We start from the raw sequence: 15,997 nt of genomic DNA, 5'->3' as shown, positions 1-15,997 counted from the left end.
TACACTAGCCGGCTACTTCGAAGTAGCCGGCACAATGTCGAAATAGCACACGTCGCGTCTACACGTGCCGTGTGCTATTTCAACAATGAAATCGACTTTAGGCGGTGAGATGTCGAAATCGCTATTCCCATCCGAAGATGGGAATAGTGCCCTACTTCAACGTTCAACATCGAAGTAGGGCATGTGTAGACGATCTGCATCCTGCTACTTCGAAATAGCAGGGTCCTCCATGGTGGCCATCAGCTGAGGGATTGAGAGACGCTCTGTCCAGCCCCTGAGGGGCTCTATGGTCACCGCGTGCAGCAGCTCTTAGCCCAGGGCTTCTGGCTGCTGCTGCTGCTGCTGCTGCTGCTGCTGCTGCTGCTGCAGCTGGGGGTCCATGCTGCATGCACAGGGTCTGCAACCAGTTGTCAGCTCTGTGGATCTTGTGCTATGCAGGGCAAGTGTGTCTGGGAGGGGCCCTTTAAGGAAGTGGCTTGGGGCTTTGCTGGCCCCTTATTTCGACGGGGAGTGCTTGTGTGTGCGGATGCTCCGCATTTCCTTCCAGGGTGGCTCCTTTCGATGTTCCCCGTCTCTACTTCAACGTTGAACGTTGATGGCACCAGCCCTGGAGGACATGTAAATGATACGTGTCAAAGTAGCCTATTTCGATGTCCTTACTTTGAAATAGGCTACTTCGACATAGTGTGCTAGTGTAGACATAGCCTGAATATGGGATCAGCAAGCTGATCCACTCCCTGGAGTCCTTGAAAAAGTCCATTCCACTCAAGGTACAAATACACTGACTAACATACTGCAAGCCCCTCTTTCCAGAATGAGCTTTCTTTTAGATCAAGAGAACAAACAATAAGCCTATCAATAAACAAAAGTAAATGCTCCCTGAAGAAACCAACGTGTGTATGTTCTAAGTAAAGCAAAATGACTTCTTGTTCCTGCAAACTCCATGCTGGGATTCTGAAAAACAGAGAAGTGACTTAGGAAGCAAAAGTTCCACTGACTTTCCACCCCAGAATCTTCAGAGATTCAGGCCTAGATTTTCAAAATGACCTGACCAAGGGGGATCATTTTCACACCTGCAGAGTCATAGAATCGTAGAATCATAGGGATGGAAAGGACCTCAGGAGGTCATATAGTCCAGCCCCCTGCTTCAAGCAGGATCAACCCCAACTAAATCATCCCAGCCAGGACTTAAAAACTTCTAGGGATGGAGAATCCACCATCTCTCTAGGCAACGCATTCCAGTGTTTCACCACCCTCCTGGTGAAATAGGTTTTCCTAATATCCAACTTACTCCTCTCCTTGGCCATGTCTACACTAGCAAAAACCTTTGAAATGGCCATGCAAATGGCCATTTCAAAGTTTACTAATGAAGCGCTGAAATACATATTCAATGCCTCATTAGCATGTGGGCAGCCGCGGCACTTCGAAATTGACGCGATTCGCCACCGCACGGCTCGTCCAGACGGGGCTCCTTTTTGAAAGGGCCCTGCCTACTTCAAAGTCCCCTTATTCCTATGAGCAGATAGGAATAAGGGGACTTCAAAGTAGGCGGGGTCCTTTTGAAAAGGAGCCCCGTCTGGATGAGCCACACGGCGGCGAGCCACGTCAATTTTGAAGTGCCGTGGCCGCCCGCATGCTAATGAGGCGTTGAATATGTATTTCAGCGCTTCATTAGCAAACTTCAAAATGGCCATTTGCATGGCCATTTTGAAGTTTTTGGCTAGTGTAGATGTAGCCCTTCTGTAATTTCAGACCATTGCTCCTTGTTCTGCCATCTGTCACCAATGAGAACAGTTTCTCTCCATCCTCTTTAGAGCACCCCTTCAGAAAGTTGAAGGATGCTATTAAATCACCCCTCAGTCTTCTCTTCTGTAAACTAAATAAGCCCAAATCCCTTAGCTTCTCCTTATAGGTCATGTGCTCCAGCCTGTCAATCATTCTTGTTGCCCTCTGCTGAACCTGCTCCAGCACATCCAGATCCTTTTGATACCCAGGGGTCCAAAACTGGACACAATATTCCAGATGTGGCCTCACCAGTGCCAAATAGAGGAGAACAAACACTTCTCTAGATCTGCTCTCAATGCTCCTCCTAGTGCACCCTAATATGCCATTAGCCTTCTTGGCTACAAGGGCACACTGTTTACTCATATCCAGCTTTCATCCACCATGACCCCTAGGTCCCTTTCTGCTGTACGGCTGCTTAGCCAGTCAGTTCCCAGCCTATAACAATTCTTGGGGTTCTTCCGTCCCAAGTGCAGGACTCTACACTTCTTGTTGAACTGCCTCAGATTTATTTTGTCCCACTCCTCCAATTTATCCTGGTCACTCTGGATCCTATCTCTACTCTCCAACATATCTGCCTCTCCCACTAGCTTAGTGTTGTCTGCAAACTTGCTGAGGCTGAAATCCAGTCCTCATCCAGGTCATTAATAAAGACGTTGAACAGAACCAGCCACAGAACCGAGCCTTGGGGCACTCCGCTTGAAACCAACTGCCATCGAGATATTGAGCCATTGACCACTACCCGTTGGGCCCAACCATCCAGCCAGCTTTCTATCCAGCTTATAGTCCATGGATCCAATCCATACTTGTTCAATTTATGGGCAAGAATGTTATGGGAGACAGTATCAAAAGCTTTGCTGAAGTCAAGGTATATCACATCCACTGACTTCCCCATGTCCACAGAGCCTGTTACTTCATCATAGAAGTTAATCAGATTGGTCAGGCACAACTTGCCCTTGGTGAATCCATGTTGACTACTCTTGGTCGCTTTCCCCTCTTCCAAGTGCTTCAAAATGGATTCCTTGAGGATCCCATCCATAATTTTCCCAGGGACTGAGGTACAGCTGACTGGACCATAGTTGCCTAGATTGTCCTTCTTGCCTTTTTTAAAGATGGGAACTACATTTGCCTTTTTCCAGTCATCTAGGATCTCTTCCGATCTCCAAGAGTCTTCAAAGATAATGGCCAAAGGCTCAGCAATGACATCTGCTAATTCCCTCAGTACCCTTTGGAGCATTAAATCCAGACCCCTGGATTTCTGTACATCTGGTTTTTCTACATGGCTCTTTACCCATTCTTTCCACACCGATGGCTGCCCTCCACTTTCCCATACTGCATTATGTAGCACCGTAGTGTAGGACCTGTCCTTGTCCATGAAGACTGAGGTAAGAAAAGCATTAAGTACTTCAGCTTTTCTTACATCATCTGTCATTAAGTTACCTCTCTCATCTACTAATGGCCACACACCTTCCCTGATAAGCCTCTTATTGTTTACGCCTGTAGAAACCCTTCTTGTTAGCCTTCACATCCCTTGCGAGCTTCAGTTCCAATTGTGCTTTCGCTTTCCTGATTACTGCCTGGCATTCTCCAGCCATATATTCATACTCCTCCTTAGTCAACTGTCCACCTTTCCATTTCTTATATGCATCCTTTTTGAGTTTTAGCTGACCAAGGAATTTCCCTGTTAAGCCAAGCTGGTTGCCTACCATATTTGCATTTCTTACTATGCAACGGGATGGTTTGTTCCTGTGCCTTCAGTAAGAATTCTTTAAAATACTGCCAGTCCTCTTAAAGTCTTTCCCCTTCATCTTCATTTCCCAAAGGATTCAACCCACCATTTCTCTCCGGGAGTCCGCCCTTCCATGACCATACTCCAGTTATGCAAATCATCCCACCAAGTCTCTGTTAATCCAACCACCTCATACTTTTTTGATTGTGCCAGGACCTCTAATTCTTCCTGTCTGTTCCCCAGGCCTTTTGCATTTGTGTACAAGCACCTTAGAGAATGACTGATTGGCCCACTTTCTCCTCTTTACCCACCCAGGAAACCTACTTTATTGTTCCCTACTCCTTCCCCACTTACTTCAGGTCTTGTATCACCATCCCCAAAGAACCTAGCTTAAAGTCCTCAACAATTGCCTTTGAGATTCCTGGGAATTGTTGGACAATCAGCTCTTTCTTGAAAATTAAGCCATTTATTGAGGTGTTTTACTGTGGACATAAAAACACCTTACTAACTATAAGGAGGTATTAGCTAATGTGGCACCTCACAGACTAACAAATGTAATAAGGCATAAGCTTTCGTGAGCTGTGTCTCACTCCATGAGATGCATGTAATGGAATAATCAGATTGACAGGGATGTACAAAAAAACAGAGCTAACACAGCTACCTCTCCAAAACTGTGGATGTACAAGCCTAAACCCTAGTCCAGGGGTCAGCAACCTTTTCAAGGCAGAGTGCCGAAATGTGACCTTTTGACCTCTATGTATGGTCCAAGTGCTGGTCGGAATGCCAATGATATTTTTTAAAATCACTAATAGTCCTACTTACAACAGCTTCACTAATAAATAAAGGAAGACACAAAGCTTTACTTTTAGGTGTTTAGGTGGTGGTTAGTAACATTAGCTGGTCTTTTGTTAATCCACAGGTGGCAGGGCTTTAGCAAGCTCCTGGCTGCATGGGAGAGAGGGGTGGGGCTGAACTCTCACCTCACATGCCAATGAAAAATTGTCTCGCATGACACTCTTGGCACTCATGCTGGGGGTTGCTGACCCCTTCCCTAGTCTATACTACAGATTTAGGTCAATGCAAGGCACTTTACATTGACTTAATTCTGTGTCTACACTAAAATTTTACTCCTGTGAACATAAGTCACCTGTTACAGAAACTTTATTACCTCACCTCCACAAGAGGCATCAAATCCATTGGGCTGATGCAGCATCAGTGTAGATACTGCCTTGCATATATTGATTTTTGCTGACGTTCAGAACCATCCCACAATGTCCCACACAGGGTTCCTAGTGAGGACATGCGCTGTCAACATAAGGAGCAATGAGTAGACATGCAAAAGTAATGTAATTACTGAGGTTGCTATGTGCCAACATAAGTGAGGTCAACTTAATTTTGTTGCTCAGACATGTCCTAACTCTGGGGTCCTATTTTTTAAAATCTTACTTTAAAGAGCATGATATACAAAAACAGCAAAGACGTTATTGTCACACAGCTAACAACACCTCAGTAGGAATATGCAATCTGAATTAAACACCACTGGGAGCATGCAAGTGGATGAACCTTAAAATCATGAATACTGTCAAGCAAAAAGACAGAGATTTTGCCTTTTCTGAACAAGACTGATATAACCAGTTTAATGAAAACATTGAGGTACAGTAAACCCTCGATTTAAGGGACACTGATATAACGGACTTCAGAAATAACAGATGCTTTCTGCCAGCCCCCTTGCTTTCCCTCCCGCCCTCCACATACATGCCAGACACTCACCAGAGCCACCGCTGGGACTGGAGGAGCTGCTGGAGTGTCCGGGGCTGCTGGCATTGGCGGGGGGCACCACAGCTGCTGAGGCCACCAGGGCCAGAGGAGCTGTCGGGAGGGGGCTGTAGCAGGGTGCAGGAGCTCTTCTCCCACAGCCCCTTGTGAGTGGAGCATGTCAGCACCTGGCGGTCACTGCCTGCGATGGTGCTGAGCAGCAGCCATGGTGTCAGAGGCTGCCACCTGTTGGCAGACTGGGGGTAGCCACAGTTTACCTTCCAACAGGCAGCTCAGAGCTGGGAGCTGAAGGAACCACAGCGCTGAGAACTGCAGGAGGCAGAAGGAGAGAAGCCAGCAATTGGGAGAAGGAGCTGGACGTGTGAGTGGAAGTGGGGGGAAGGGAAGAGGTGCGGCTGAGGACAGGAGTGAGTGATGGACTGGGAAGGTCAGTGCACCATCATAGAGCATAACCAATCAGATATAATGGACTTTCGGCAATAACAGACACCCCTTCCCACCCATTAGTCCATTAAATCAAGGGCTTGCTGTATTTCATTGACCCAAATAGAAATTTTCAGGTATTATCACTGTTAGTGGACTGTCAGCATTTGCGAAGCAAAACAGAATTAGCTGAAGGATTTTGTGTATCAGTGCTTTTTGGTGAAATCAAGCAGTTTTAAATTAAGTTGTTTTAATATTTCTTTGCCAGCAAAAGTAAATTGATATTCTCAGAAGTGAGAGATATAGGTTACCTTCATATCTTACTTGTTTTCCTCAAATATGGTGACAACTCAGACTGATGAGCATTGGCATAAATTAAAAGCTAAATCAGTCAACACAGAGTGAAATAAATGCACTGTTTGTGTTCACATTTGTCTTTTGCACCATATGTCAAGGTTTCCAATTGTGAGGAGGAAAACATGGAATTTGACTCAGTTAAAACCCTAGTGGACAGCTGAGCAACTGAGTCAAAACTTAAGAGCACAGACTGGGTCACAGTTCAGTGTGCCACACCTGTATTCGGCTCTTAACAGAACATAAAGTAGACACTTTAAAATATTTCTTGGAAAATGAAAACTACTCTATATTAAGCACATTATTCCCACTGACCCCAAACCTTTGTTCAGTTATAGAATTAAATTTAACTAAACCTTTACACAGGTTCTGAAATATTCTGGAAACCTTCCTAGACTGAGCAAGGACCAATGGAGCCAAAATGCTGTGAGAAGGCTGTTCCTATGGCACTTCCAGATGGAACTAGATGAGGAAGTGTCAGAAGTCTTATGGGAAAGCCTGCTCTCATAAAGCTTTCATCCCAATTCCGTTCATCCAAGAGCTTGGATGCTTTTCAGAGGTGCCTTTATCCAAACCAAACCTGATCTCGGAACATTTTAAGGGTCACCTTTCACTTGGCTTGCTTCTCTTGGATGCTATGCAGTGATTATTTTTTTAAAAATGACAAACAAGGGAATAGTTTGATATGCAACTCATACCATTCTCTGCATTCTTTGAAGTCTCTTCATGCCTCTAGGGCGTATAGCACAAACAGGAGGCTGGGACCATCATAAGCAGTCAGGCCACCCTAACTCAGAGAAAAAAAATCTAAGAAAGGGACTTGGGGGAAGGAAAGTTAAAATCCAAGAAGCGGTGGTCCTGCTTTGCCTCTTTCCACCCACATAGAAACTGGGTAGAATCTATTGAAACAGTTTGTAAGCCCCATTACTGATTTCTGTGTTTTAAAAATCAGCCAGAGCAGCATAGTGTGTACTCAGGTAGACCTTGCATGATGTGTTTATTGAGTAAACATAGGTCTTTAGATCCCACCATGCCTCTATGGTCCCTTTATATCGTATTTGCTATGTAAAGAGTGTCATGGCTGGCTATGCTTAGTAGTCAGAGCCAGACACATGAGACAGAAAATACCTGAAGCAGGAGACAACCTGTAGAGCAGAACTGCAAGCCAGATGCCAGGAGTCACACTGGGACAGGATACCAGGAAATCAACCCATGGGGCACATAGTTCAGAGCAAGGCAGACACCAGTTATTTAGAGCAATGTTTCTTAAACTATGTTCTGCGGAACACTGGTTTTCCGTGAACAACTCGCAGATGTGCCAGGAGCATCTGACACTTTTTTAATATCATACTCTGATGTATATATTTTCTGTTATTAAAACTAGATACAATGTTGTTTCTTCATTGCTACGATACCTGATTAAATTACTTCATTTTGGTTTTGCTGTATATGTTGCTGTTTGGTTTTGGTTTTTTTAATCTGAAAGGTTTTTTTGGAAGAAAATTTTCATAGGTGTTCTGCATAAAAACATTGTTTGGTGTTCTGTGGTCTCAAAAAGTTTACGAAACACTGGTTTAGAGAGCTTCCTCTTCCAGCGGCTGTGTTAAACAAGCCCAGCAGGGTAATCAGTCACTCAAGCTCTGCCATCTGGCTCTCCAGGGTAGAGCTTCACACTTGGATGGGGCTAGTCTTTGAAGTAAGCAATCATCAGCAGGCTGGTAGGCAGTGACGCTGGAACAATTTTAAAGTGGGGGTGCTGAGAACCTTTGAACCAAACTGTAAATCCTGTGTATAACAGAAACCATTTCATGTCAGGGGGTGCTCCAACACCCCTAGTTCCAGAACCTATGGTGCTAGGTAGAGAGTTAGCAAAGGGCGATGCTTATGAAACCTACAGACCTGGCTTTGAAACCTGTGAGATCTCGACAAAAGAGTCTGAGGAAGTATCAGGGATTCAGTCACCAAACTCTAAAAATCCCTAATGATCCAGAGAGATCTGAAACAGTTTGCTGGAGGCAAAAGTTCCTTCACAAATTGAAAGGTTTTCACTTGGCTGCACCAAGAGCAATTTTTTTCAATTTCAAAGCAGAATTGCATGAAGCTCAGTTGTTTCAATTAATGTTGGGTTGGGTAAATACTTTCTTTCTTCAGATTTTAATCCACAACGCACTGAATTTTGCTTTGATATTTAGGTTCAAACAAGAGTGAAAATCAGCCTAAACTGGTTTCATATGGTTTCAACATGAAACTAATAAATCCCAACCTAGTAAATGCAGAAAAGAATGTTTCAATCCCAGTTTGCCTGAAATGTTCACAACCCTTGTCCAGTTTTTTGTTAAGCCTGAATTTCAAGGTTGGTAATAAAACCAGAAAATTAGGCAGGATTATGAAGGTTTGTTTGAAAGACAGAGATCCCCATTCTTGTGATACAAACACTGAAACAAATTCTGAGAGGCAGGGGAGTTTTGCCCTGGTTTACACCAATGACATTTGTGTGTTTAATAAGATAGGTCTCCCCTGGGGCCTTCTGTGAACTTTGAAACTTTTTACAGTGTGCCTCAGGAAAAAAGTTCCAGAGTCCACAAAAGGTCCTGAGGGAGACCTACTTCCTTGAGATCCAATGCGAAGATGAGATGTTGGAGCCTGTCTGCGGGATCAGTTTGATGCACATTGCAGGATTTTTCAAAGGCGTTAAGGAAAGCATCTATGTGGGATTGTGGGATTATATTCCTCTTGTTAGTAATTTTCCAGCCCGTAGGCCTTTCCTGTGGAGCTGGTTCATAAAGAGAAAATAAGGCATCCACATGGAGTTGTTGATTACGTGGCTTCAAACCAGCCAAGCCCCTTCTCCTGCAAATCCCACTACTACCACCAGATGTCAAGAAGAAGCCCTTCAATCTGCTAGTCTCCTTGTGGGTCACATCCCTTCCAGGAGTTAGACCAGAGGTGATTTTCCTCGGCCTTCTGGGACTGATTCCAAAGGATTCCAGGAGGAAACCTCCTTGTGAGTAACATGCACTCTTGAGGACCACAACCACACTCTCTTGGTCTATGTTACTGTGATATAAATCTAGAGTGATCCCATTAATGTCAATGCTGACATAATTTGGACTATATCTGCAAATGTAAGGCCTACCAACTTAATTGAAGTTAATGGAATTACTCTGTATTTATTCCAGTGTAAATGAAAGAAGAATTTGGACGAATGTGAATGTGATACTTCTGAAAATAGCAGCCCAAAATCAATCGTTGTTTCAGGTTATGTATTCACAGAGCCAGCAATGATGTACACAGGCTTTTTTCCTATAGCTGCTCCTGCAAATGGAACCAATCACTGCAGGCAATTCATCTTCCATTCCCTGAATTTCAGCATAGCTGTTTATGGTGGTAGTGCTCTCTCCTTTAACCTCTGGCCTGGCTTTGCTGCAGGCCATGGAACTCATGCGCCTTTCCTGTTATTTCCTTTCAGTCTTTCTGAATTGTGATGACTTTGCTCTGTACTGAATATGTGCAGTTTAGGTTCCCCCCACATTTGTATTAAACCCACATGGAACACCTTTTAATTTTGTGAATAGCTTTCCATGGGTTTGAAACATTGCATTACTCAACATCACAATGTCCAAAAAATTACCATGAAAGGGCATTTTCTTTGTAAGAGACAGAACACCAGGATGACCACTTTATTAGTAAATAATATTGGTGACCTTTTCTTCTTCCTGCTGTGCCTCCCCAGTTTTCTGGAAAACTCTTTGGCCACCTGTGCGTGAACAGATGAAACAATGCATTTACTTAATTATTATAAAAGTTCAAGGTTGAAATAGTTTGTCCATAAGATAAATGATTTCAGATGTCTCTGACTTGAAAACTAAAGTAATTAGTGTGTTTATCTCCTTTACTGTTGCCATTAAAGGCTTACTGACATTTTCACTGAATATTTGTACAGGAACAACAAATATTCCTTCCAACAATGCTATTACCATTTTGAGAGTATTTGCAATCTTTAGCTCTTCAAATTGCAGTGCCAAGTGCAAGCAACCTCCAAAATTAAACTGGAGCTGGATGGGTCATTTGCATTAACCGTATCCAAGACCCAAACGTGCTAACTAAAGGTGTGATTCATTTACCTTTACTGTGAAGGGGGTTGCCCTCCCATATATGTCAAAGCTCCTGGAATAGCCAACATTCAGCTCGAGTATAAAAGGAAGTTTTAGGCTCTAGATCTCACAGGTTGCTGAATATTTTCAATTCCTATTGGGAGCCAAGGGTATTCAGGATCTCAGGGGCTAGCCATTGCCCAGCAACTGTGATTATTTTTTCATTTGGGACCAAATTGTAACCCCAGCTGTAGTCTTACTGAGGACTGTAAGGGGTGTAAGGCACGCCATGCTCCTTTATATAGGCTACCAACAGAATGGATTGTGCTGGGAAGAGAGTGACTGCCAGTGGGATATGGGAAGAATAGAGTATGAGTTACACACAGACACAGAGTCCACCAGCAACTGCAGCTGAGTCAACATAAAGAAGAAAGTTAACAGGAGTACAAAAAATGTTAGCATAGTTTACTTCCTCCATGACATAAGAGTGAAAAACATAGACCAAATACAGATTCTCAGTTACAGTTCTGTCTCTTCTTTCTGCCTGGAGCAATACTACTACAAGCAGTCCCTTACTCAGCATTCTTTGCAAGCTACCAATCCAGCCCTTAGTGAATACTGTGGTTCCCACAGAAAACTCACTACGCATAGACAAGCTTAGAAAGATTTGATATTCATCAGCAAATGTTGATAATGTAGATTTCATTTCACACACACACAACCCAATAGAAAAATACTTCCAACAATAAGCTACTATTTGCTTTAAGGAGTTTGTCTGTTTGTCTATATCTACACTAGAGCAATCTGTGGACAGAAGTTTCTGTCAGAAGATATCCTCTGACGAAACTTCTGTCGACAGATCACAGACAGACTGCCAAGCAGATTGAAAGAGTGATCCACTCTGTTAACAGAGAGCGACCGGACTGTCTGGTTGCTCTCTCGACAGAAAGGTCAAACATAAACACATCAGACAGGGCTGCCAGGCTACGTCTACACGTGAAGCCTACATCGAAGTAGCCTATTTCGATGAATAACGTCTACACGTCCTCCAGGGCTGGCAACGTCGATGTTCAACATCGACGTTGCGCAGCACCACGTCGAAATAGGCGCAGCGAGGGAACGTCTACACGCCACAGTAGCACACATCGAAATAAGGGTGCCAGGCACAGCTGCAGACAGGGTCACAGGACGGACTCAACAGCCAGCCACTCCCTTAAAGGGCCCCTCCCAGACACACTTGCACTAAACTGCACAAGATACACAGAGCCGACAACGAGTTGCAGACCCTGTGCATGCAGCATGAATCCCCCGCTGCAGCAGCAGCAGCCAGAAGCCCTGGGCTAAGGGCTGCTGCACACGGTGACCATAGAGCCCCGCACGGGCTGGAGAGACAGCGTCTCTCAACCCCCCAGCTGATGGCTGCCATGGAGGACCCCACAATTTCGACGTTGCGGGACGCGGATCGTCTACACGGTCCCTACTTCGACGTTGAACGTCGAAGTAGGGAGCTATTCCGATCCCCTCATGAGGTTAGCGACTTCGACGTCTCGTCACCTAACGTCGAAGTTAACTTCGAAATAGCGCCCGACGCGTGTAGCCGCGACAGGCGCTATTTCGATATTAGTGCCGCTACTTCGAAGTAGCGTGCACGTGTAGACACAGCTCCAGTATCCCGGCAGCCCCATCTGTCAACAGAGGGCCCCCAGAATGGCCAGACTGGCTTTCTGTTGACAGATGTCTGTCGACAGTGGCATTCTGCTTCTTGGGTCAGCAGCAGAACGCTGTCAACAGAAGTGCCTCATTCTGTCAAGTTACTGTAACAGACAGGCTTGGAAGGCTTGGGAATGTGGAGGCTCCACAGTTTTTGTTGACAAAACTCTCTGATATAAGCATACCTTTGTCTGTTTGATCAAGAACTTCTCCTAAACAGTAAGGCTGTGGCCACACTAGCCCCTACTTTTGGAGGGGCTATGGTAATGTGGCACTTCAGGATATGCTAATAAGGTGCTTAGCATAATGGTGGCCACGTGCGCTTTGAAAGTGCCAGTTTCAAAACTCAGCCACCTGTGTAGCCGGGGGGCCTTTTGAAATGAACCCCTGATTTTGAAAGCCCCTTATTCCCATTTGGTTTTGGGAATAAGGGGCTTTCAAAATCAGGGGTTCATTTCAAAAGGCCCCCTGGCTACATTGGCAGCTGCGCTTCAAAACCGTCAGTTTCAAAGCAGGCGTGGCCACCAGTATGCTAACGAGGCACTGCATATTCATAGCAGTGCCTCATTAACATATCTCAAAGTGCCACATTACCATAGGACCTCCAAAAGGAGGGGCTAGTGGGGCCACAGCCTAAGAGTGAGAACCACCACATTTGGTATACAGCTTCCTCTCATCATAACTTCAAGCAACATAAGGATTTTGTTGTGCCAGGAAGATGAGATGTCCCTGAAATGGGATTGTTTCTCACAAAATCAAACTGAAAAGAGTCAGAATCACCAAATCAAGTACAGTCCTCAAAACTGACATAACTGAGCAAATGTAGAAAAGACAACTAAAATGATCCAGAAAAATAAGATGAACCTGGAAGAGTATTGCCTCTCAATCAGCCTTACAGAACAGAGATAAACCAAAGAAATTTGAAGAAGTGCTTTGTTTTGCCACAGCTAAATTAATGCTTAAGGTTTGAAAATTAGAAGAAAATGTTATTGGAAACCAAATAAACTAAAGCCCGTTTCTTGTTAAAACATAGTGAATAATAAGACTTTATAGGGATGGAGAAAAGAATGTTCCTGAAGGAATTACCATTTAAAAAATGTACTAAAAAATTAAAGGAAAAAAATTAACAATGCCTTTTTTAAGAATTCTGAAATAAAAATTAACTTTATAGAGTAACACTATTTTTGAAAAACACAATCATTTTAATAAAGTATGTACACTTTCCTTTTATTTTCAAAAAATTAATCGAGTTAAGGACCTGTTCAACAACTGGTAAATCTGCTGGTAATTAATAATTTACACATAGCAAAATAAGAAAAATGCTGCTGAGAATTTATTAGAGCTTGATATAAGTATATTTACTTTGTCTATTTTGACACGAGGTTAACAATTTGCTTTTTGATAGTTATAATCTTTAGCTTTTTTAGTCTCAACATCTATTCTCACTAAATAATTATTGTCTGACAGCCTCTGCATCACTCCTTGCAACCCTGACAATTTAAATTGGTACAACAAATTTAAAAATCCTTAAGCTCCACAATTTTTGTGCAACTATGAAATTTTAAATCATATAATATATATGTATGTATTTGCTATGCCTACCACAGATAGATTATGTATGTGAGACTCTCACAATAACATCACATTCTTTCAAAGTTTAAAGATTTCATGTTTCTATTTTAAAAGAAATTTAGTTCAATTCTGCAACATTCATACAAAACTAAGTATTTTCCTGTCAATGTTTAGACAGCACTTTCAGCCAAGTGGCAGAAATGGTAATATATAATAGTTAATAATTTCTTATGATAATGTGCCAAAACATGTTTTAGAAGAAAAATTATAAAAGAAACATTTTTCCCTAAATGTACATCACTAAACAAAACAGCAGTCATGTAGCACTTTAAAGACTAACAAAATGATTTATTAGTGATGAGCTTTCGTGGGACAGAGGCACTTCATCAGATCTGATCTCATCACCTAATAAATCATTTTGTTAGTCTTTAAAGTGCTACATGACTGCTGTTTTGTTTTGTTAAAATACACACTAACATGACTACCACTCTCTTACTGCACATTCTTAGTTTTCAAATATAATTCACTTTGCTTACTTCCCAAAGCTAATGACTGAAACCAGAACTGGAATGAAAATCCTCAGGGTTCACATTCAGTTCAGTTGACAAAATGCATGCAGCTCCTCTGAACTTAAGAACATGACCAGCCACACAGGATCAGCCCAAAGGTCCATCTAGACCAGTATCCTGTCTTCTGACAGAGGCCAACGCCAGGCACCCCACAGGAAATGAATGGAACAGGGAATTACCAAAGAAATCCCTTTCCTGTCATCCATTTCCAAACTCTGACAGACAGAGACTATGAACAACATTCCTACCCATCCTGGCTACTATCTGTTGATGGACCTAACCTCCAGAAATTTATCTACTTCTTTTTTTAACTCTGTTGAAGTCTTGACCTTAACAACCTCCTTGACAAGGGGTTCCACAGGCCTACCCTGTGCTGCATGAAGAAAAACTTCCTTTTTTAGTTTTAAACCTGCTACCCATTAATTTCATTTGGTGACTGCCCCCAGGCCCCAGCCCAGCCTACCCAGTTTTTTTGTTATGGGAATATGTAAATAACTTTTCCTTATTCACTTTTTCCACACTGGTCATGATTTTATAGACCTCTATCATATCCCCTCTTAGTCTCCCTTTTTCTAAGCTGAAAAGTCCCAGTCTTTTAAATCTTTTTCATATGGGACCCATTCCAAACCCCTAATAATTTTTGTTGCCCTTTTCTGAACCTTTTCCAATGACAATAAATATGTATATTTTTTTAGATGAGACAATCACATCTGTATGCAGTATTCAAGATATGGGCATACCATGGATTTATATAGAGTTAACGAGATATTCTGTCTTCTTCTCTACAATGATTCCTAGACTTCTGTTTGCTTTTTTGACTGCTACAACACACTGAGTGGATCTTTTCAGAGAACTATCCACAGTGACTCCAAAATCTCTCTTTCAAGTGATTATAATCAACCATTTTATTCTGACTTGTATCAAATTTGGTCCAAAGAATTCATTGTGCCTGTAACTGAGGTGTCAAGGCATCATCCAGTTGTGGTTTATCAGAGCATAATTTCACCCCATAGCTATCCAATAGCTGGGTGTCACAAAACCAATTCTGTTGTGCCTTTACAATCTAGCTAAGGAACATGGAAGTGCTACAGCCTCTTGGGTGTTAAAATCCAAAGCAAAATGCAAAAAGGAAAATAGCAAACTAAAAATCAGAGTCTTGCCAGAATGCACCACCTGGACTCTACCCTTCTGTTCTGGGCTTATCTCTGTGCAGCCAATCCCATCTATCAATCTTCCTCAGCCTGGTTGCCCCATCCACCAAATGTCCCATTTGGGTACAATGCTGTTTGAGGTTTTTGGCAGGAACCAATCGTCCCTTGATGAGGGTGAGGAAAACTTTGCTACCCTTTTTGGTCAGTCTTGAATTGGCATAGGTCTCCTCCTTTAACTCACCTCTCGTTGCCTAACAATGTCCACAGGTGTAGCAGAACAGTGGCAATTGGGTCCTACCGCATAGGACATGGTTGTGTTCAGGCCTGGGGTGGACAACAAGAGTTGTGTAACTAATATTCCTAGGAGAGCAAGAAGATCAGACCAATAACAGGGAGAAGGCAGACCCCTGGCTGAGTGCCCATCTATATATAAGGCAGCAAAGCTAACAAGATATAATAGTGGCCTGAGAAAGGAAACTATGGTGTGCCTGGTAGTGAGCTGATGTCATCTATTTCCCCCCGGTGCAAAATAAGAGTAATTCATTACTCAGACATATCTCTGAGACACAATTTCTTTCCAGCACAGCTGTTAAAATGATAAAGCTCCTTATGCAACTCTGCAAGTAATCTCTCAATCTAGCCCTTAGCCAATCAAGTATTAAATGACTACTGCACATTTCCTTCCTCTGTATACATTGGGCTACTGCTGTATATTTGTTTGTAAAGTGAAGATAACGTTATTTGATCTTCTTAGTAAAGACCCATACACACTACTTCCTGTCAATACAGGAAAAAGTAGCATATAAAATGTGCAGTTGCATTGCCTAAACTGGAAGA

The 15,997-nt window shown here is 43.0% G+C and overlaps 1 protein-coding gene across 3 annotated transcripts in view; it reads right to left on the bottom strand.

Moving 5' to 3' along the window:
• TTC29 (tetratricopeptide repeat domain 29) overlaps positions 1–15,997 on the bottom strand; it is a 598,163-nt gene that overhangs the window by 525,707 nt on the left and 56,459 nt on the right. Inside the window, exon 1 of one of the 3 annotated variants that reach the window (XM_074993218.1) lies at positions 5,282–5,400. The exons of the other annotated variants lie outside the window; for them this stretch is intronic. The gene's annotated coding sequence lies outside the window, so the exon portion shown is untranslated. Of the gene's footprint in view, positions 1–5,281; positions 5,401–15,997 lie in introns of those variants that run through there. 3 annotated transcript variants of the gene reach the window in all.

This window comes from Carettochelys insculpta, chromosome 4 (genome assembly GCF_033958435.1).
Source record: "Carettochelys insculpta isolate YL-2023 chromosome 4, ASM3395843v1, whole genome shotgun sequence".
NCBI classification, from domain to species: Eukaryota; Metazoa; Chordata; order Testudines; family Carettochelyidae; genus Carettochelys; species Carettochelys insculpta.
Note: the sequence above shows the minus strand (reverse complement) of the source record. Positions and strands in the feature narration are given on the sequence as shown.